This window comes from Lolium rigidum, chromosome 1 (assembly GCF_022539505.1).
Source record: "Lolium rigidum isolate FL_2022 chromosome 1, APGP_CSIRO_Lrig_0.1, whole genome shotgun sequence".
Classification (NCBI taxonomy): Eukaryota; Viridiplantae; Streptophyta; class Magnoliopsida; order Poales; family Poaceae; genus Lolium; species Lolium rigidum.
The window spans coordinates 11,059,177-11,082,041 of NC_061508.1; the positions used below are offsets into that span (position 1 = coordinate 11,059,177).

Genomic DNA, 22,865 nt, shown 5'->3' on the forward strand with positions numbered 1-22,865 from the left:
TGTTTGTTTGCGAAGAACAGTAAAGAACAAGTATTGCAGTAGATTGTATTTCAGATGTAAGAATGGACCGGGGTCCACAGTTCACTAGTGGTGTCTCTCCCATAAGATAAATAGCAAGTTGGGTGAACGAATTACAGTTGGGCAATTGACAAATAGAGAGGGCATAAAAATGCACATACATATCACGATGACTACTATGAGATTTAATCAGGGCATTACGACAAAGTACATAGACCGCTATCCAGCATGCATCTATGCCTAAAAAGTCCACCTTCAGGTTATCATCCGAACCCCTTCCAGTATTAAGTTGCAAACAACAGACAATTGCATTAAGTATGGTGCGTAATGTAATCAACACAAATATCCTTAGACAAAGCATTGATGTTTTATCCCTAGTGGCAAAAGCACATCCACAACCTTAGAACTTTCTGTCACTCGTCCCGCATTCAATGGAGGCATGAACCCACTATCGAGCATAAATACTCCCTCTTGGAGTTACAAGTATCAACTTGGCCAGAGCCTCTACTAGCAACGGAGAGCATGGAAGAAGATAAACAACATATATATGATAGATTGATAATCAACTTGACATAGTATTCCATATTCATCGGATCCCAACAAACACAACATGTAGCATTACAAATAGATGATCTTGATCATGATAGGCAGCTCACAAGATCTACCATGATAGCACAATGAGGAGAAGACAACCATCTAGCTACTGCTATGGACCCATAGTCCAGGGGTGAACTACTCACACATCAATCCGGAGGTGATCATGGTGATGAAGAGTCCTCCGGGAGATGATTCCCTGCCGGAGGCGATCTCCTGAATCCCCCGAGATGGGATTGGCGGCGGCGGCGTCTCTGGAAGGTTTTCCGTATCGTGGTTCTCGGTACTGGGGTTTTCGCGACGAAGGCTTTAAGTAGGCGGAAGGGTAGGGTTGGAGGCGGCGCGAGGGGCCCACACCATAGGGCGGCGCGGGCCCCACCCAGGCCGCGCGGCCCTGTGGTGTCGACGCCTCGTCGCCCCACTTCGTAACCCTTTCGGTCTTCTGAAAGCTTCGTGGAAAAATAAGACCCTGGGCGTTGATTTCGTCCAATTCCGAGAATATTTCCTTAGTAGGATTTCTGAAACCAAAAACAGCAGAAAACAACAACTGGCTCTTCGGCATCTCGCCAATAGGTTAGTGCCGGAAAATGCATAATAATGACATAAAGTGTGTATAAAACTTGTGAGTATCATCATAAAAGTAGCATGGAACATAAGAAATTATAGATACGTTTGAGACGTATCAGCAGTGTCCTCGGATGTCTCCGACCTCATGCCGGTAGCGCTCTTAGTAAGCTTAAGCGCAGGACTGAAAACATAAAAGAAAACAGAGAATCAGAAAAAGAGACCGGATGAAGAAAGTCTCAAGCAAAAGACAAAAGAAAGGAAGAAATCCGGAAGCTTACCCGGAAGCTATCGGAAAATGTTTCCGGTAATGCTTCACGGTGCCCTTTTTGCCGGCGTCGCCCTTCTTGGGGCGCTTGGCAGGAGGAGCATCGCTCGAGCCGGCTTCGGGCGCCGACGCCTTGTTCTTCTGGCCCCGAGAGGCGAGTTTCTCCAGGAACTCCTGGCCAACCTCGGCCTGCAGCGGGGTGGCACGCTCCACAACCTGTGGGTTGGCGCTGGCTGAAGGGAGATCTACAGAAAGACAATATATGAGGAAGCGAAATAACAAAATACCTCGAGAATAGTGACCTCGTCATCAGAACCGGAGTCATTGGTTGAAAAGTTACCGGGGCGCGACGTATGGGTCCGACCCATCTTGTGTTTATTCCCGACCACGTAAGGATCCGGGTCCACCTCGTCCAAGGTACGCTTGCGGCAAGGGCCTCGTGCCTCCGCAGCAATGCGAGGGAAGCGCTCGCAGGCCTGAAAAAGGGAAAAAAAGATAGTTAGCTACACATCAGAGGCTACCGGAAAAACAATCCGGATTGCTTAAGTTCTTACTTCGGCTGATGGAGGATTGGTGGAGCTGAGGGGAAGGAGGCCCCACTCCCACTCCATCGGCATGTTGGTTTGGCAAATTTGCCTAGCCTTAAGGACCACGTCCTCTTTGCTTAATGTGTAGCTGGTGATCTTAGTGGGATCACGGGGGCCGCACATCTGGCTCATCTTGTGAACCCGACGCTGGAGGGGAAGCACCCGGCGTGAGATGAACGTGCGGATGATATCGTCGGAACAGATGTCCGTGTCCTTGATGAGCTGCTCCATGAACCGGACACTCCAGTTGGTTTCGATATGGGAAGTCCCCGGATTTTATTTCAAGTTGACCCTCGATGGCGTCCCCGGAAGGTAGGCCGGCAGATTGATGAAATGAGCGGCGCCCTTGTTCCTCACATAAAAGAAGGTATGTTGCCATGCCCAGCATGACTCTAGACCAGAGAATTTGAAAAAGGGGCTCCCCTGGCGCGCACTGATGATGCAAGATCCGCATTGGACCGGAGGTTTGGGCTTGGGAATGTTTTTTCCTTTGACCGAGTTGATCCGAAGGCCGGAGAAGCGAGCGAAAGCTTCTTTTGTAGGGAGAAGACCGATGTAGGCCTCCATGAAAGAAACAAAGCAAGAAAGATAAAAAATGGCATTGCCAGGAAGGTGATGAGGTTGGAGTTGGTAGAAATCAAGAAACTGGCGGAAGATGTCAGAGGCCGGAAGGCCGAAGCCGCGCTCAAAGTGAGCAGAAAAAACTACGACTTCTCCGGGTTCGAGCGCGGGCTCCCGCTCGTTGCCCGGAATCCGGCAAGACACCTGTACCGGTATCCTGCGGGAGCGGTACAGTACAACCAATCGATCTCCGGTTGCTTTACATCGGAGCCCTTCCAGGCTCCGCGGGTGATCGCAGCCAAGTCCACACCGGAACCTTGGCCGGAGCTGCTGGCCTCCTGGCCCCTTCTGGTACCGGCTTCCGGAGCGGATGAAGAGGCATCCATCCGGGCGAGGTCTGCCTCGAGCCCGTCGGAGGCCTGGTTCGCTGAGTTTTCTTCCCCGGTAGATGCGGTGGGGGTGTTGTTGTGATGGCTGCTGATACGTCTCCGACGTATCGATAATTTCTTATGTTCCATGCCATATTATTGATGATTTCTACATGTTATATGCACACTTTATGTCATATTCGTGCATTTTCTGGAACTAACCTATTAACAAGATGCCGAAGTGCCAGTTCCGTTTTCTGCTGTTTTTGGTTTCGTAAATCCTAGTAACGAAATATTCTCGGAATTGGACGAAATCAAGTCCCGGGGTCCTATTTTGCCACGAACCTTCCGAAGACCGAAGAGCATACGAAGTGGGGCCACGAGGTGGCCAGACCACGGGGCCGCGCGGCCAAGGAGGGGCCCGTGCCGCCCGTGGTGTGGGCCCCTCGTCGCCCCCGACTCGCCCTTCCGCCTACTTAAAGCCTCCGTCGCGAAACCCCCGATGCGAAAAACCACGATACGGAAAACCTTCTGAGACGCCGCCGCCGCCAATCCCATCTCGGGGGATTCTGGAGATCTCCTCCGGCACCCTGCCGGAGAGGGGATTCATCTCCCGGAGGACTCTACACCGCCATGGCCGCCTCCGGAGTGATGAGTGAGTAGTTCACCCCTGGACTATGGGTCCATAGCAGTAGCTAGATGGTTGTCTTCTCCTCATTGTGCTTCATTGTTGGATCTTGTGAGCTGCCTAACATGATCAAGATCATCTATCTGTAATGCTATATGTTGTGTTTGTCGGGATCCGATGGATAGAGAATACCATGTTATGTTAATTATCAAGTTATTACATATGTGTTGTTTATGATCTTGCATGCTCTCCGTTATTAGTAGAGGCTCCGGCCAAGTTTTTGCTCTTAACTCCAAGAGGGAGTATTTATGCTCGATAGTGGGTTCATGCCTCGCATTGACACCTGGGACAGTGATGTAAAGTTCTAAGGTTGTGTTGTGCCTGTTGCCACTAGGGATAAAACATTGGCGCTATGTCCGAGGATGTAGTTGTTGATTACATTACGCACCATACTTAATGCAATTGTCCGTTGCTTAGCAACTTAATACCGGAAGGGGTTCGGATGATAACCTCGAAGGTGGACTTTTTAGGCATAGATGCAGTTGGATGGCGGTCTATGTACTTTGTCGTAATGCCCAATTAAATCTCACTGTACTTATCATGACATGTATGTGCATTGTTATGCCCTCTCTATTTGTCAATTGCCCGACTGTAATTTGTTCACCCAACATGCTTTTATCTTATGGGAGAGACACCTCTAGTGAACCGTGGACCCCGGTCCATTCTTTTAATACCGAAATACAAATCTGCTGCAATACTTGTTTTTACTGTTTTCTCTCGCAAACAATCATCTTCCACACAATACGGTTAATCCTTTGTTACAGCAAGCCGGTGAGATTGACAACCTCACTCGTTTCGTTGGGGCAAAGTACTTTGGTTGTGTTGTGCAGGTTCGACGTTGGCGCCGGAATCTCCGGTGTTGCGCCGCACTACATCCCGCCGCCATCAACCTTCAACGTGCTTCTTGGCTCCTACTGGTTCGATAAACCTTGGTTTCTTACTGAGGGAAACTTGCTGCTGTACGCATCACACCTTCCACTTGGGGTTCCCAACGGGCGTGTGCTTTACGCATCATCAAGCTAAATTTCTGGCGCTGTTGTCGGGGATCTGAAGAAAAGTTACGCCACAAAGATTTCTAACTCCCACGTCAACTGCACGCCAGCAAGTAAATTTCTGGCGCCGTTGCCGGGGAGATCAAGACACGCTGCAAGGGGAGTATCCACTTCTCAATCTCATTACTTTGTTTTTGTCTTGCTTTATTTTATTTACTACTTTGTTTACTGCACTTATATCAAAACACAAAAAAATTAGTTGCTAGCTTTACTTTATTTACTGTCTTGTTTGCTATATCAAAAACACAAAAAAATTAGTTACTTGCATTTACTTTACTTATTTCAACATGTTTCCTCTTAATTTTACTGTAAAAGATATACCTGTGGGACAAGGGTCTATAATTGGAAGAGATAATATAGAAGAATTTTTCACCCATGTTAGTATGCATGAAGATCTTAAAGATATACCACTTGCAAAAGCTGTCCCTACTTATGAAGATGCCTCTATTTGTTTGGTACGCATGATGGAAGCTAGATTTATTAGTCTCAACCCCATGATACAACACATGTTTCTTACACTTTCTGATATGGAGCGGGGAGAGAAGAGAGATTTTGTTCTAAAAGTCTTAGTGCGAGAATTTGAAGATATAGCTATAGAAGCTAGAAAAGTTTTTATTAAGCATAAGAGGCTTGGCTTTTATACCGACTTTAAAAGAACACTTGAAAAAATGGATATGTATAGACTAAAATACACTAATAATGCTAATGATGATGGGGAGATTAAAGCACCAATACCATGTAAGCTCCTAGCAATACATGAAGCTCTAGAAAATAATTATGCTTGGCTTGTTCTCGAAAATTTGTTTGATGAGAATAGCAAGCCTAAGACTAATGAAAAGGGAGCCTCTGAAACTTACATAGATATATACAATGCATGGTTGAGAAAACTCCCAACACCCCTGGTTATAATGCCGATGCACCACCCTTTGATAATACTTGATACACACTTTCTGCGCCTAGCTGAAAGGCGTTAAAGAAAAGCGCTTATGGGAGACAACCCATGTTTTTACTACAGTATTTTTGTTTTATATTTGAGTCTTGGAAGTTGTTTAATACTGTAGCAACCTCTCCTTATCTTAGTTTTATGTTTTGTTGTGCCAAGTAAAGTCTTTGATAGTAAAGTAAGTACTAGATTTGGATTATCTGCGCAGTTCCGCATTTCTTTGCTGTCACGAATATGGGTCTATCTCCCTGTAGGTAGCTCAGAAAATTAAGCCAATTTACGTGCATGATCCTCAGATATGTACGCAACTTTCATTCAATTTGGGAATTTTCATTTGAGCAAGTATGGTGGCCTAATAAAATCCATCTTTACGGACTGTTCTATTTTTGACAGATTCTGCCTTTTGTTTCGCATTGCCTCTTTTGCTATGTTGGATGAATTTCTTTGATCCATTAATGTCCAGTAGCTTTATGCAATGTTCAGAAGTGTTAAGAATGATTGTGTCACCTCTGAACATGTTAATTTTTATTATGCACTAACCCTCTAATGAGTTGTTTCGAGTTTGGTGTGGAGGAAGTTTTCAAGGATCAAGAGAGGAGTATGATGGAATATGATCAAGGAGAGTGAAAGCTCTAAGCTTGAGGATGCCCCGGTGGTTCACCCCTGCATATTCTAAGAAGACTCAAGCGTCTAAGCTTGGGGATGCCCAAGGCATCCCCTTCTTCATCGACAACATTATCAGGTTCCTCCCCCGAAACTATATTTTTATTCCGTCACATCTTATGCACTTTGCTTGGAGCGTCGGTTTGTTTTTTTTTTGTTTTGTTTGAATAAAATGGATCCTAGCATTCACTTTGTGGGAGAGAGACACGCTCCGCTGTAGCATATGGACAAGTATGTCCTTAGGCTCTACTCATAGTATTCATGGCGAAGTTTCTTCTTCGTTAAATTGTTATATGGTTGGAATTGGAAAATACTACATGTAGTAATTCTAAAATGTCTTGGATAATTTGATACTTGGCAATTGTTGTGCTCATGTTTAAGCTCTTGCATCATATACTTTGCACCCATTAATGAAGAAACACTTAGAGCTTGCTAATTTGGTTTGCATATTTGGTTTCTCTAGAGTCTAGATAACATCTAGTATTGAGTTTTGAACAACAAGGAAGACGGTGTGGAGTCTTATAATGTTTACAATATGTCTTTTATGTGAGTTTTACTGCACCTTTCATCCTTGTGTTTGTTTCAAATAACCTTGCTAGCCTAAACCTTGTATCGAGAGGGAATACTTCTCATGCATCCAAATACTTGAGCCAACCACTATGCCATTTGTGTCCACCATACCTATCTACTACATGGTATTTCTCCGCCATTCCAAAGTAAATTGCTTGAGTGCTACCTTTAAATTCCATCATTCACCTTTGCAATATATAGCTCATGGGACAAATAGCTTAAAAACTATTGTGGTATTGAATATGTACTTATGCACTTTATCTCTTATTAAGTTGCTTGTTGTGCGATAACCATGCTTCGGGGACGCCATCAACTATTCTTTGTTGAATATCATGTGAGTTGCTATGCATGTCCGTCTTGTCCGAAGTAAGAGAGATCTACCACCTTAATGGTTGGAGCATGCATATTGTTAGAGAAGAACATTGGGCCGCTAACTAAAGCCATGAATCATGGTGGAAGTTTCAGTTTTGGACATATATCCTCAATCTCATACGAGAATAATAATTGTTGTCACATGCTTATGCATTAAAGAGGAGTCCATTATCTGTTGTCCATGTTGTCCCGGTATGGATGTCTAAGTTGAGAATAATCAAAAGCGAGAAATCCAAAATACAAGCTTTCTCCTTAGACCTTTGTACGAGCGACATGGAGGTACCCCATTGTGACACTTGGTTAAAACATGTGCATTGCAAAGATCCGGTAGTCCAAGCTAATTAGGACAAGGTGCGGGCACTATTAGTATACTATGCATGAGGCTTGCAACTTGTAAGATATAATTTTCATAACTCATATGCTTTATTACTACCGTTGACAAAATTGTTTCATGTTTTCAAAATAAAAGCTCTAGCACAAATATAGCAATCGATGCTTTCCTCTTTGAAGGACCATTCTCTTTACTTTTATGTTGAGTCAGTTCACCTATCTCTCTCCACCTCAAGAAGCAAACACTTGTGTGAACTGTGCATTGATTCCTACATACTTGCATATTGTACTTGTTATATTACTCTATGTTGACAATTATCCATGAGATATACATGTTACAAGTTGAAAGCAACCGTTGAAACTTAATCTTCCTTTGTGTTGCTTCAATGCCTTTACTTTGATTTATTGCTTTATGAGTTAACTCTTATGCAAAACTTATTGATGCTTGTCTTGAAGTACTATTCATCAAAAATCTTTGCTTTATGATTCACTTGTTTACTCATGTCATTACCATTGTTTTGATCGCTGCATTCATTACATATGTTTACAAATAGTATGATCAAGGTTATGATGGCATGTCACTTCAGAAATTATCCTTGTTATCGTTTTACCTGCTCGGGACGAGCAGAACTTAGCTTGGGGATGCTGATACGTCTCCGACGTATCGATAATTTCTTATGTTCCATGCCATATTATTGATGATTTCTACATGTTATATGCACACTTTATGTCATATTCGTGCATTTTTTGGAACTAACCTATTAACAAGATGCCGAAGTGCCAGTTGCTGTTTTCTGCTGTTTTTGGTTTCAGAAATCCTAGTAACGAAATATTCTCGGAATTGGACGAAATCAAGTCCCAGGGTCCTATTTTGCCACGAACCTTCCAGAAGACCGAAGAGCATACGAAGTGGGGCCACGAGGTGGCCAGACCACAGGGCCGCGCGGCCAAGGAGGGGCCCGCGCCGCCCTGTGGTGTGGGCCCCTCGTCAGCCCCCCGACTCTGCCCTTCCGCCTACTTAAAGCCTCCGTCGCGAAACCCCTGATGCGAAAAACCACGATACGGAAAACCTTCCAGAGACGCCGCCGCCGCCAATCCCATCTCGGGGGATTCTGGGATCTTCTCCGGCACCCCGCCGGGAGAGGGGATTCATCTCCCGGAGGACTCTACACCGCCATGGTCGCCTCCGGAGTGATGAGTGAGTAGTTCACCCCCGGACTATGGGTCCATAGCGGTAGCTAGATGGTTGTCTTCTCCTCATTGTGCTTCATTGTTGAATCTTGTGAGCTGCCTAACATGATCAAGATCATCTATCCGTAATGCTATATGTTGTGTTTGTCGGGATCCGATGGATAGAGAATACCATGTTATGTTAATTATCAAGTTATTACATATGTGTTGTTTATGATCTTGCATGCTCTCCGTTATTAGTAGAGGCTCGGCCAAGTTTTTGCTCTTAACTCCAAGAGGGAGTATTTATGCTCGATAGTGGGTTCATGCCTCGCATTGACACCGGGACGAGTGACGAAAGTTCTAAGGTTGTGTTGTGTCTGTTGCCACTAGGGATAAAACATTGGTGCTATGTCCGAGAATGTAGTTGTTGATTACATTACGCACCATACTTAATCCAATTGTCTCGTTGCTTAGCAACTTAATACCGGAAGGGGTTCGGATGATAACTCTGAAGGTGGACTTTTTAGGCATAGATGCGAGTTGGATGGCGGTCTATGTACTTTGTCGTAATGCCCAATTAAATCTCACTGTACTTATCATGACATGTATGTGCATTGTTATGCCCTCTCTATTTGTCAATTTCCCGACCGTAATTTGTTCACCCAACATGCTTTTATCTTATGGGAGAGACACCTCTAGTGAACTGTGGACCCCGGTCCATTCTTTTAATACTGAAATACAAATCTCGCTGCAATACTTGTTTTTACTCGTTTTCTCTGCAAACAATCATCTTCCACACAATACGGTTAATCCTTTGTTACAGCAAGCCGGTGAGATTGACAACCTCACTGTTTCGTTGGGGCAAAGTACTTTGGTTGTGTTGTGCAGGTTCCACGTTGGCGCCGGAATCCCTGGTGTTGCGCCGCACTACATCCCGCCGCCATCAACCTTCAACGTGCTTCTTGGCTCCTACTAGTTCGATAAACCTTGGTTTCTTACTGAGGGAAACTTGCTGCTGTACGCATCACACCTTCCACTTGGGGTTCCCAACGGGCGTGTGCTTTACGCGTCATCAGCTGCTGCCGGCAGATTCGGAAACATAGTCCTCAGAAGACATACCGGTCTAAAGATGCTCAAACCTACCCACAAACAGATTTCCCAAGATCTAGCCTCGCGCGAAGATCTACGGGTAAGAGAAAAACCAGAAGAAAAGGAAAAGTAAATCCCCTACCGGCCCAATAACTAGAAGGCAAAAAGAAGAGAGTAAAGAGGCGTTGAAGCTAACCTGAGGCGGCGGAGGACGTTGAGGATGACGACCGCCGGACAGGGGACGAACTTGCAGGCGATGAAGACGAACAGAGAAGGAGGAAGATGAAGTGCCGTGAAGTGCTCGAGGCAGAAGAGGCGAAGGTGCGCGGTGACTCTCTGCGGAGCAGAGCCCTGCGGAGCTTCTTCGCATGTTCGTCGGAGAACGGAGCTTCGGCGGCGAGAGGAGCGCAAGGGCAAAGGCTCAGAGCGCGTGAGAACTGGGAGAATGCGGAGAAGAAGAGGAGAAGGAACCGCTTCGCCCTTAAATAGGGAGAAGAAGTAGTGGGCCAGAAACCGTTGGGCCGCGGCGGTTCGCTTCGTGGGCCGCCATGTAGCGCGGTGATACCACACGGATCCGTAACGGTGGCGAGGATCCGGTGTGGCTCCATAAATGCTAGCGCAGAAGTCGAAGGGAAGTGACCCCTGACACTGCTGCGTCAGAAACAGTGCGCATCTCACTGACAGGCACCGTGTCCGAGAAATTCTCGACTTTGCCGAGGAGAGTTTAATGACAAAGATGCCGGAAGAGACCGGTATGAAAAGGGAAGATCGGCAGAGAAGCCGGAAGGTTTGAACTGGTTACCGGAAGGATTAAACCGGTACCTTGAACGATGGGAACCTGGCATGGCCGTTGGATAGGATCCACCGGACTATACCAGCTTCGGGGACTAATGTTGGGGGGATGACCCCCGGTATGCCAAAGGCATGCCAAACCGGATGGTTTGAGCTATCAAGATACCGGTTTAAAGGTTATTCCGGGCTATGAAGCTAAGCTTTTGGCTAAGTGAATCTATACCGGTATCCCAGGAGGGGTATACCGGAATGAGCTAAGAAGGTACCGGATTACCGGTACAGGCTACACTGTAGCACGTCGGCAAGACCGGTCAAAGATTCTCTAAGGAGCTAGAGGACAAAGATGAGCGAAGCACTTCAGCTTTAATCGAAGCTCTGGGGCCAAAGCAGATGATGACGTAAAAGGTACCGGAGGACGTCAGCCTCCCTGATTAAAGAGATACCGGCGTCACCGGTAGCCAAAGAGGCTTTGTAAAGTAGTTTTTCTAGTCAAAGATGCCATTAGGGTTTCCTAGGGTTTCTTCCCCTGTAAGCCACCCTCTCCCCTATATAAGGAGAGGGGGCACGCCCTAACGCGGGCACGAGATAGAGAGCTATGTTCTGCATTGTATCTGAGAGCTTGTAACCTAGTTCCATGGAATAGAGAGATTCCTAGCTGAGATAGTTCTTGTGTTGTTCATCTTCTACCTCTGGCTAAGGCCAAGTTCGTCAGGAAAGCATCCGGAATCCATCCCATCCTTACCAAAACCCTCCCCCGAATCCTCTAGCGCACATCCGGCCCCAACTTAAGCCATCCCATGGCATCTGTCTGTTCACCACGACGACAGGCTTGCAGGAAAAAAATTCTGAGGCGCAGTTTCCGAAGATGCCGTAGGGCGTGTGCACCAACGACATCTTCGAGAAACTGCGTCACGGGAGATTTTCCAACCCTTTCCCCAACACTGTTAGAGGAGATGTAGTCGTTCACGGGCTTGCAGGAAAAAATTCCGAGGCGCAGGTTCCGAAGATGCCGTAGGGCGTGTGCACCAACAACATCTTCGAGAAACTGCGCCACGGGAGATTTCCCAACCCTCTCCTTCATCCATGGGAATGAAACTCTGCTTCGCTTGTTGATCTGCTTGGCAAGGCGTATCGATGCTCCTTATATAGGCACATCACCGCTTCTAATTTGTCTTGTTCCTTCGACAGGGCGTCGTGCGCTACATGCTTTATCTCATCGAGCAGTGCGTCCACCCTTGCGTTCTTATCCTGCCGACATCTTTAGTCCCGGTTGCACCCACCAGCCGGGATTAAAGGTTACCCACACGTACTTATCCCACCGACAGTTTTGTTAGATGACAAAAAGGATCTTTAGTCCTGGTTGTACCCACCAGCCGGGACTAAAGGTTACCCACACGTCCTTATCCCACCGATAGTTTTATTAGATGACAAAAAAAGGATCTTTAGTCCTAGTTGTACCCACCAGCCGGGACTAATGTTTTCCTGACTAATCCTCCCCAGATAATGCAAAAACCAGATAAGCCTCCCATCTATTGTCCCGGTTTGAGCCCCCACCCTGGATGAAAGTTTCCGGCGCCACTGCGTTCCCGCCTATTTTTCTTCCCGCGCTTTCCACTGCTTCCCGCCTCCGTCTTTCCGCCATTTTTTCACTATATATATGTAGGCTTGGTCTCCATTTACATATCACATCTTGACTCATATCTGCAAATCTCGCCACTCTGTTCCATGGCTTCCATCATATCTCTAACTCCCCGGGAGGCGGAGGCGCTTTGCGCCTCGAACTACCCCTGCCCGCCGGGCTACCGCGTCCCGACTGGCTGGTTGCTGAGCGTCGGAGGCGTACCGGTCCCTCCTGTCCCTCTAGGTGTGGCGCGCGAGATGGCCATCACGAACCACTACTACTTCGAGCTCACGCCAGAGCAGTGGAGGAATCCCCAGTGGCATCCCGACTACAGCCCGACTTGGGACAACTTCTTCATCAATCGGCATGAGAGTGCGCTTGCCAGGCACGAGGAGGACGACCCGCCTCGTTCAAACTTCAACGAGGCCGGCCATCGGCTGTGGTGGCGCGACCGGACTCTCCAGAGCTTCATGGCCTATCGTGCCCCCCACCTGCGCTACCGTCAGTCCCAGCCCACGCGTGCTCACCCACCGAGGTTCGACTACCGCGACCCCGATGCCAGCGATGATGATGTCAGCGACTATGACGACCAGAGTGGCGACTACTATAGGGCTAGGCACGAGTATGACTGAATGACTCCAACAGTCGAATCTGGCCATGTATCTTAATTTTCAGTTGATCTCTGTACTTTAGTTCCAGTTCAATCGTAATAATTATTTTATTCCCGCCCATTGTTTCCCGCCCTTTTCCGGAGATGAATCAGCGGAGGCGACGACGACGTGTGGTTCCACGCGCACGCGGCGCTTCATAGCACGCGAAGCGACGTGGCAAGTTTGGTGATAGGAGGCGTGGGGCGGCGGGGCATGGCACGTGGAAGCGGCATCTACACGTCGCACGCCGGCGGCGACGGGGCAAGGCACGTGGAAGCGGCGGCGACACGAGGCACGGGGAAGGGACACGTGTGACACAGTGGCGGCTGTGGCGGCGGTGGCACGTGGAAGGGGCGGCGACACGTGGCGCGGGAAAGTGGTGGGGCATGACACGTGGAAGGGACACGTGTGGTACGGCGGCGGCGGTGGCTTCAAATTCAAATTCATAAGTTATTTAAATTTATATTTAAAATCGTGTGTAAATTATACTTTTATTACATAGAGAATTTTTTTCTGAACATTTTGATATATCATAGCCCTTTTTTTGATTTGAAATAAGCCGGAAACGAAAAAAATTTGCCTCTGGCGCCAAGGAAGCAGAACAAGCGAAAAATACCTTTGGTCCCGGTGCATGCCACAAACCGGGACCAAAGGGGGGGTGCATTTATAACTGCTCCCTTCATCTCCGCGGAGATCAATCCCGCGGAGACGAACGAGTGCACGCCGCCAGGCTGCCCAAATCTGGCTCGCACCGTCGCTGCCGCCGCCGCGCACGCAACCGCCGCCGCAGTGTGCCGCCGCCGCTACCTCCGCCGCTCGCGCGCGCGCCCCGGCCGCCCCTCCTCTCCTCCCGGGCGCCATCTCCGCCGCCGCCCGCCCGCCGCCTCCTCCTCTCCGCCCGCCGACACCGCCTCCTTCTGGACCACCGCCGCACGACGCCGCGCGCCGGCCGCGTCAGCCGCCTCCTCCTTGACCGCCGCCTCCTCTCCACCTGCAAGAGGTGAGCCGGCCGGCCCCCTCTATTTTTTTCATTGTTATTATTGTTATTTATATTTGTAAAATTATTATATTGTTAGTATATTTGTTAGTATAGTTAATTAGAAAAATTGTTAGTATAGTTGTTAATTAGTATAGTTGTTATATATATTGTTAGTATATATATATAGTTGTTATTTTATTGTTAGTATAGTTAATTCGAAAAAAATTGTTATATAAAAAATAGTGAAATTTATATTAGTTAGAAATAATATATAGTTAGAAATATTAGTTACAAATATTAGTTAGAAAATTAGTTATAAGTACTTGTTAGATAAAAAATTATATGTTAGAAAAAAGTAGTGAAAATTATAGTTAGAAAAAATTTGTGAAAAGAATATTTGTTAGAAATAAGTTATTCAAATTCAAATATTGAAATTTGAAAAGTTGTGAAAATTATATGATAGAAATTTTTACATGTTAGAATATAAAGTGTTTTTATTTATGTTAGTAAGTATATGATTTAGTTTCATAGCAACGATGCCGCGCTAGCCGCCGCGTCGTGGAGGGTCCATTCTGGAGCAGATGCTGTCGATGGGGGAGGTCCGGGACTGGGCTCCGCCGGGGTGGCACTGGAAGGTGTTATCTTACGGGATGCGCACCCTTGTGCGGAATCCGGGTCCCGCCATTGACCCGGATATTCTCTGGTGGAGGTCGCGTGGGCCACGGTCGTTTCAGAGGGAGCCGGCCCCGCAGGAAGTGGTGTCTCAGCGCATTATAGAGGAGGACGAGCATGTTCGCCGTTACATGTATGCATTAGACACCTTTTATAGGACCGGATGGTCAGTTATGCAGGGATCTCACATTAGCTATGACCCTGTTACTGTTCCGTGGCTTTGGGTGTTTAGCCGGCGCGGTTCAGCACCCGGTCGCGCCGTTGAGAGGTTCTAGAAGTGATCGATGTATTAGAGTTAAATTAGATCTATGTATGCATGTAACTGCACTATCTGCTTTCAGCACTACATTATCGATCCTTAATTAATAACTATATATGTAACTCCAATTTCAGTTTTCTGCATTATCCTTAATTTGATCATATGATGGTTCCTATATATAACTTGCAAGTCATTGTAGAAAGCATGGACGGACATAGAGACAAAGCCCAAGAAAAAATCATGGCTGACCTCATAGCCAACGGTACTCTGGATGATCGCGACGATGACGTTATTCCAGATGATGGCGGTGACGATGTCACCGCAACTTTTTTGAATGACTCCGGTGAGGGAGCGGAGAATATTGTTCGAAGAGAAGATGGCTACGATGAGGAAGAAGATCCTAATGGCTCTTGTGAGGAAGAAGATCATCATAATGGCTTCGGTGATGGAACCGTAGTTATCACCCAGGTATATAAATTAAACCACTGCTGACTAGATGCATTAACTAATTAAATTATACTGGCGATGAATTATTTCTTTTTTAGCCCTCCAGATTGAGCACTTCTTCTGTAAAGTCGAAGAAGCGAGGCCAGGCCGAAAAGTTGGACGACGGTGTTAGGCGCGACATCACCCATATCGCTAAGGATGGTAAACCGATTGCTCCCGAGAAGCATGCAAAGTCATTTATAGCTCAATGTGGAGTGCTTGTTAGGGACTGCATCCCGATCACCGTTCGAGATTGGAACAAGCCGCAAGGACTAGAGCTGTCTGCAGAGGAAGAAGCTCAAGGTCTTTATATCGATGATGTAGCCAAAAACAACATTCTCACCAAGCTCATGGCACATTTCAATATAGTACCTCCACAGGGGGATGCCAATGAAAAGGCAAAGATGGAGAAGGCAGTCTGTGACTTTGCCAAGAAGAAGATGGCCGAACTATTTAAGAACCACAAGAAAAGATTGCGTGTCCTTATCAAGAAAGACAAGACTCCGGACAGTGAGGAGGTACAAAATCACTGGAACGAATTCGTGAAGTACAACACGGAGTCAGAAGAATTTAAGAAAAGGTCGGCAACAAATAAGGCAAATGCTGCGTTGAAGAAATATCACCAAGTTATGGGTCCCGGTGGATACAGGGCAAACCGTCCTAAGTGGCAGGCAGCTGAGGCGGAACTAACCAGGAAAGGGATCAGATTAGGGACACACGGTTGGACCGAACGGTCGAAGGAGTGGTTCTACGGGATTGGGGGAAAGTTGGATCCAGAAACAGGGAAATTTATCTATAAGAAATCTCATCTGAAGCACCCCATTGAAGCCCTGCAACAAGCACATAAGGATGTGGAGGAGGGGAGGTTCCAGCCCGAAAGAGAGAATGATGAGCTGACATGCGCCCCTGGGAACAAAGAACACGGTAGACGGACACGGGGCACAGAAGGCTCCGTTCCGTGGAAGTATGGCTTTCCTGCGAAAAGGAAGAGATTTCCTGATAAAAGCCATGAGAGGAGAAAGGCAAGGGAAACAGACCACATAGCGTCCTTAGAGGATTCTATGAGCACCATGAAAGCCCAATTAACTATAGTAACCCAAGTACTTACATCCTAGATGGCTCAGGGGCAGGCTGTAGATCCTGCATTGCTCGATGCTATCGACCCGCTGCAATCTCAACACCGGAAAAGCTGTGTGGCTTCCACTCAGCAGGATAATGATGATGATGACCATGTTGTCGAGCCTCCTCGCTACCCCCCCCCGTGGATGATCTCACTGAGAGTCGTCCTTGTGAGCTGCATGTTAAAGTTTTCAACCTATCCTTCAAGGCGGCGGTCGACATTCTCTTACCTACAAGGACTTACCATTGCCGTCCGGTCCAAGACGACTTTGCTATTGTGATGGTGGATGAAGTGATGAGAGATAATGAGGAGTTGGTCCTTGAGCACCCTGCAGGTGAAGATGGGGAAATCAAAGAACTTGGAGAAGCCCGTAGAACCACCGTGCAATGGCGGAACGAGAACATTGTGTTTCTGTTGGAGATATGCCCGAGAGGCAATAATAAAAGTGGTTATTATATATCTTTATGTTTATGATAAATTTTTATATACCATGCTATAATTGTATTAACCGAAACATTGATACATGCGTGTTATGTAAACAACAATGAGTCCCTAGTAAGCCTCTTAACTAGCTTGTTGATTAATAGATGATTAGTTTCATAATCATGAACATTGGATGTTATTAATAACAAAGTTATATCATTATATGAATGATGTAATGGACACACCCAATTAAGCGTAGCATAAGATCACGTCATTAAGTTATTTGCTATAAGCTTTCGATACATAGTTACCTAGTCCTTTCGACCATGAGATCATGTAAATCACTTATACTGGAAAGGTACTTTGATTACATCAAACGCCACTGTGTAAATGGGTGGTTATAAAGGTGGGATTAACTATCCGGAAAGTATGAGTTGAGGCATATGGATCAACATTGGGATTTGTCCATCCCGATGACGGATAGATATACTCTGGGCCCTCTCGGTGGAATGTCGTCTAATGTCTTGCAAGCATATGAATAAGTTCATAAGAGACCACATACCACGGTACGAGTAAAGAGTACTTGTCAGGAGACGAGGTTGAACAAGGTATAGAATGATACCGATGATCAAACCACGGACAAGTAAAATATCGCGTGACAAAGGGAATTGGTATCGTATGTGAATGGTTCATTCGATCACTAAGTCATCGTTGAATATGTGGGAGCCATTATGGATCTCCAGATCCCGCTATTGGTTATTGGTCGGAGAGAGATCTCAACCATGTCTACATAGTTCACAAACCGTAGGGTGACACACTTAAGGTTTGATGTTGTAATAGTAGAACTTGTATATGGAATGGAGTTCGAAGTATTGTTCGAAGTCCCGGATGGGATCCCGGACATCACGAGGAGTTCCGGAATGGTCCGGAGAATAAGATTCACATATAGGAAGTCATATTCCAAGTTTGGAAATGATCCGGTGCATTTATGGAAGGTTCTAGAAGGTTCTAGAAGGGATTCGTTGCATAGAAAATAAAAAATTTCCTACCGCGAGAATGCAATCCAAGCCAAGATGCAATCTAGAAGACGGGAGCAACGAGGAGATCATCGAGACTCACCCTTGAATATTTCCAAAGCCTACAAGATGAGGCTCTTGTTGCTGCGGTAGACGATCACTTGCCGCTTGCAAAGCGCGTAGAAGATCTTGATCACGGCGGCACGATCGGGCAGCACCTCCGTACTCGGTCACACGTTCGGTGTTGATGAAGACGACGTCCTTCTCCCGTTCCAGCGGGCAGCGGAAGTAGTAGCTCCTCCTTGAATCCGGCAGCACGACGGCGTGGTGGCGGTGGCGATGGAGAACTCCGGCGGAGCTTCGCTAAGCGTGCGGGAGAGGTGGAGGAGGTGGGGCGGCTAGGGTTTGGGAGAGGGGGGCGCCGACCACTATAGGGTGCGGCCACCTTGTGGTCTTGGGGTGGCCGGCCCCCTCCCATTGGCCCTCATTATATAGGTGGAACACCCATGAGTTGGTCTACAAGTCTACCAACTCATGGGTGTTCCACCTATATAATGAGGGCCAATGGGAGGGGGCCGGCCACCCCAAGACCACAAGGTGGCCGCACCCTATAGTGGTCGGCGCCCCCCTCTCCCAAACCCTAGCCGCCCCACCTCCTCCACCTCTCCCGCACGCTTAGCGAAGCTCCGCCGGAGTTCTCCATCGCCACCGCCACCACGCCGTCGTGCTGCCGGATTCAAGGAGGAGCTACTACTTCGCTGCCCGCCGGAACGGGGAGAAGGACGTCGTCTTCATCAACACCGAACGTGTGACCGAGTACGGAGGTGTTGCCCGATCGTGGCGCCGTGATCAAGATCTTCTACGCGCTTTGCAAGCGGCAAGTGATCGTCTACCGCAGCAACAAGAGCCTCATCTTGTAGGCTTTGGAAATATTCAAGGGTGAGTCTCGATGATCTCCTCGTTGCTCCCGTCTTCTAGATTGCATCTTGGCTTGGATTGCATTCTCGCGGTAGGAAATTTTTTATTTTCTATGCTCGAAGATGGAGAAGTAAAGATTTGCAAAGTACACACTGATCTGAATGTAGCAGATCCGTTGACTAAAGCTCTCCCTAGGGCAAAACATGACCAACACCAGAATGCCATGGGTGTTAGGTGATACGTCTCCGACGTATCGATAATTTCTTATGTTCCATGCCATATTATTGATGATTTCTACATGTTATATGCACACTTTATGTCATATTCGTGCATTTTTTGGAACTAACCTATTAACAAGATGCCGAAGTGCCAGTTGCTGTTTTCTGCTGTTTTTGGTTTCAGAAATCCTAGTAACGAAATATTCTCGGAATTGGACGAAATCAAGTCCCGGGGTCCTATTTTGCCACGAACCTTCCGGAAGACCGAAGAGCATACGAAGTGGGGCCACGAGGTGGCCGGACCACAGGGCCGCGCGGCCAAGGAGGGGCCCGCGCCGCCCTGTGGTGTGGGCCCCTCGTCAGCCCCCCGAATCTGCCCTTCCGCCTACTTAAAGCCTCCGTCGCGAAACCCCTGATAAGAAAAACCACGATACGGAAAACCTTCCAGAGACGCCGCCGCCGCCAATCCCATCTCGGGGGATTCTGGAGATCTTCTCCGGCACCCTGCCGGAGAGGGGATTCATCTCCCGGAGGACTCTACACCGCCATGGTCGCCTCCGGAGTGATGAGTGAGTAGTTCACCCCTGGACTATGGGTCCATAGCAGTAGCTAGATGGTTGTCTTCTCCTCATTGTGCTTCATTGTTGAATCTTGTGAGCTGCCTAACATGATCAAGATCATCTATCTGTAATGCTATATGTTGTGTTTGTCGGGATCCGATGGATAGAGAATACCATGTTATGTTAATTATCAAGTTATTACATATGTGTTGTTTATGGTCTTGCATGCTCTCCGTTATTAGTAGAGGCTCTGGCCAAGTTTTTGCTCTTAACTCCAAGAGGGAGTATTTATGCTCGATAGTGGGTTCATGCCTGCATTGACACCGGGACAGTGACAGAAAGTTCTAAGGTTGTGTTGTGCTGTTGCCACTAGGGATAAAACATTGATGCTATGTCCGAGGATGTAGTTATTGATTACATTACGCACCATACTTAATGCAATAGTCTGTTGTTTAGCAACTTAATACTGGAGGGGTTCGGACGATAACCTCGAAGGTGGACTTTTTAGGCATAGATGCGGTTGGATGGCGGTCTATGTACTTTGTCGTAATGCCCAATTAAATCTCACTATATTTATCATGACATGTATGTGCATTGTTATGCCCTCTCTATTTGTCAATTGCCCGACTGTAATTTGTTCACCCAACATGCTTTTATCTTATGGGAGAGACACCTCTAGTGAACTGTGGACCCCGGTCCATTCTTTTAATACTGAAATACAAATCTGCTTGCAATACTTGTTTTACTTGTTTTCTCTGCAAACAATCATCTTCCACACAATACGGTTAATCCTTTGTTACAGCAAGTCGGTGAGATTGACAACCTCACTCGTTTCGTTGGGGCAAAGTACTTTGGTTGTGTTGTGCGGGTTCCACGTTGGCGCCGGAATCTACGGTGTTGCGCCGCACTACATCCCGCCGCCATCAACCTTCAACGTGCTTCTTGGCTCCTACTCGGTTCGATAAACCTTGGTTTCTTACGAGGGAAACTTCTTCGCTGTACGCATCACACCTTCCACTTGGGGTTCCCAACGGGCGTGTGCTTTACGCGTCATCAAGCTAAATTTCTGGCGCCGTTGCCGGGGATCGAAGAAAAGTTACACCACAAAGATTTCTAACTCCCACGTCAACTGCACGCCAGCAGCTAAATTTCTGGCGCCGTTGCCGGGGAGATCAAGACACGCTGCAAGGGGAGTCTCCACTTCTCAATCTCTTTACTTTGTTTTTGTCTTGCTTTATTTTATTTACTACTTTGTTTGCTGCATTATATTAAAACACAAAAAAATTAGTTGCTAGCTTTACTTTATTTACTGTCTTGCACGCTATATCAAAAACACAAAAAAATTAGTTACTTGCATTTACTTTACTTATTTCAACATGTTTCCTTTTAATTTTACCACAAAAGACATACCGGTAGGACGCGGGTCTATAATTGGGAGAAACAATATAGAAGAATTTTTCACTCATGTCGGTACCACTCGAAGATTTTGAAGATAGACACTTGGTAGAACTTGCTCCCACTTATGAAATTGGTGCCGTTGCTTTAGTTCGCATGTTGGAAACTAAATTTGTTAATCTCAATCCTATAATCCAACACATGTTTCTTACACTCGGTGATATGGAAGAAGGGGAAAAGAAAGATTTTGTCTTAGAAACCCTTCTTAGAGAATTTGGTGGTCTAGCAAGAGAGGCTAGAAAGGTCTTTGCTAAATTTAATATGCTTGGTTCGCATACTAATTTTATTGGTCTCCTTGAAAAAATGGACATGGATAGAATAAGGTACACTAATAATACTAATGATGGTGGGGAGATCAAAGCACCAATACCATGTAAACTCCTAGCTATGAATGATGCACTAGAAAATAACTATGCTTGGCTTGTTCCTGAAAATTTGTTCGATGAGAGTAGCAAGCCCAAGACTAATGAGAAGGGAGACGCTGAAACTTATGTATCCAATATAGTATGCATGGTTGAGAAAATTCCAAACCCCGCTGTAGATGCACCACCCTTTGATAATACTTGAGTTACACTTTCTGCGCCTAGCTGAAAGGCGTTAAAGAAAAGCGCTTATGGGAGACAACCCATGTTTTTACTACAGTATTTTTGTTTTATATTTGTGTTTTGGAAGTTGTTTACTACTGTAGCAACCTCTCCTTATCTTAGTTTTGAGTTTTGTTGTGCCAAGTAAAGTCTTTGATAGTAAAGTAAGTACTAGATTTGGATTACTGCGCAGTTCCAGATTTCTTTGCTGTCACGAATCTGGGTCTATCTCCCTGTAGGTAGCTCAGAAAATTAAGCCAATTTACGTGCATGATCCTCAGATATGTACGCAACTTTAATTCAATTTGGGCATTTTCACTTGAGCAAGTCTGGTGGGCTAATAAAATCCATCTTTACGGACTGTTCTGTTTTGACAGATTCTGCCTTTTGTTTCGCATTGCCTCTTTTGCTATGTTGGATGAATTTCTTTGATCCATTAATGTCCAGTAGCTTTATGCAATGTCCAGAAGTGTTAAGAATGATTGTGTCACCTCTGAACATGTGAATTTTTATTATGCACTAACCCTCTAATGAGTTGTTTCGAGTTTGGTGTGGAGGAAGTTTTCAAGGATCAAGAGAGGAGTATGATGCAATATGATCAAGGAGAGTGAAAGCTCTAAGCTTGGGGATGCCCCGGTGGTTCACCCCTGCATATTCTAAGAAGACTCAAGCGTCTAAGCTTGGGGATGCCCAAGGCATCCCCTTCTTCATCGACAACATTATCAGGTTCCTCCCCTGAAACTATATTTTTATTCCGTCACATCTTATACACTTTGCTTGGAGCGTCGGTTTGTTTTTGTTTTTGTTTTGTTTTAATAAAATGGATCCTAGCATTCACTTTGTGGGAGAGAGACATGCTCCGCTGTAGCATATGGACAAGTATGTCCTTAGGCTCTACTCATAGTATTCATGGCGAAGTTTCTTCTTTGTTAAATTGTTATATGGTTGGAATTGGAAAATGATACATGTAGTAATTCTAAAATGTCTTGAATAATTTGATACTTGGCAATTGTTGTGCTCATGTTTAAGCTCTTGCATCATATACTTTGCACCCATTAATGAAGAAACACTTAGAGCTTGCTAATTTGGTTTGCATATTTGCTTTCTCTAGAGTCTAGATAATATCTAGTATCGAGTTTTGAACAACAAGGAAGACGGTGTGGAGTCTTATAATGTTTACAATATGTCTTTTATGTGAGTTTTGCTGCACCGTTCATCCTTGTGTTTGTTTCAAATAACCTTTCTAGCCTAAACCTTGTATCGAGAGGGAAT

General features: G+C 46.2%; 1 pseudogene; it reads left to right on the forward strand.

Annotated features, from left to right (window-relative positions):
* Window positions 1–2,327: 2,327 nt before the first annotated feature.
* LOC124703991 overlaps window positions 2,328–22,865 on the forward strand; it is a 47,897-nt pseudogene continuing 27,359 nt past the window's right edge.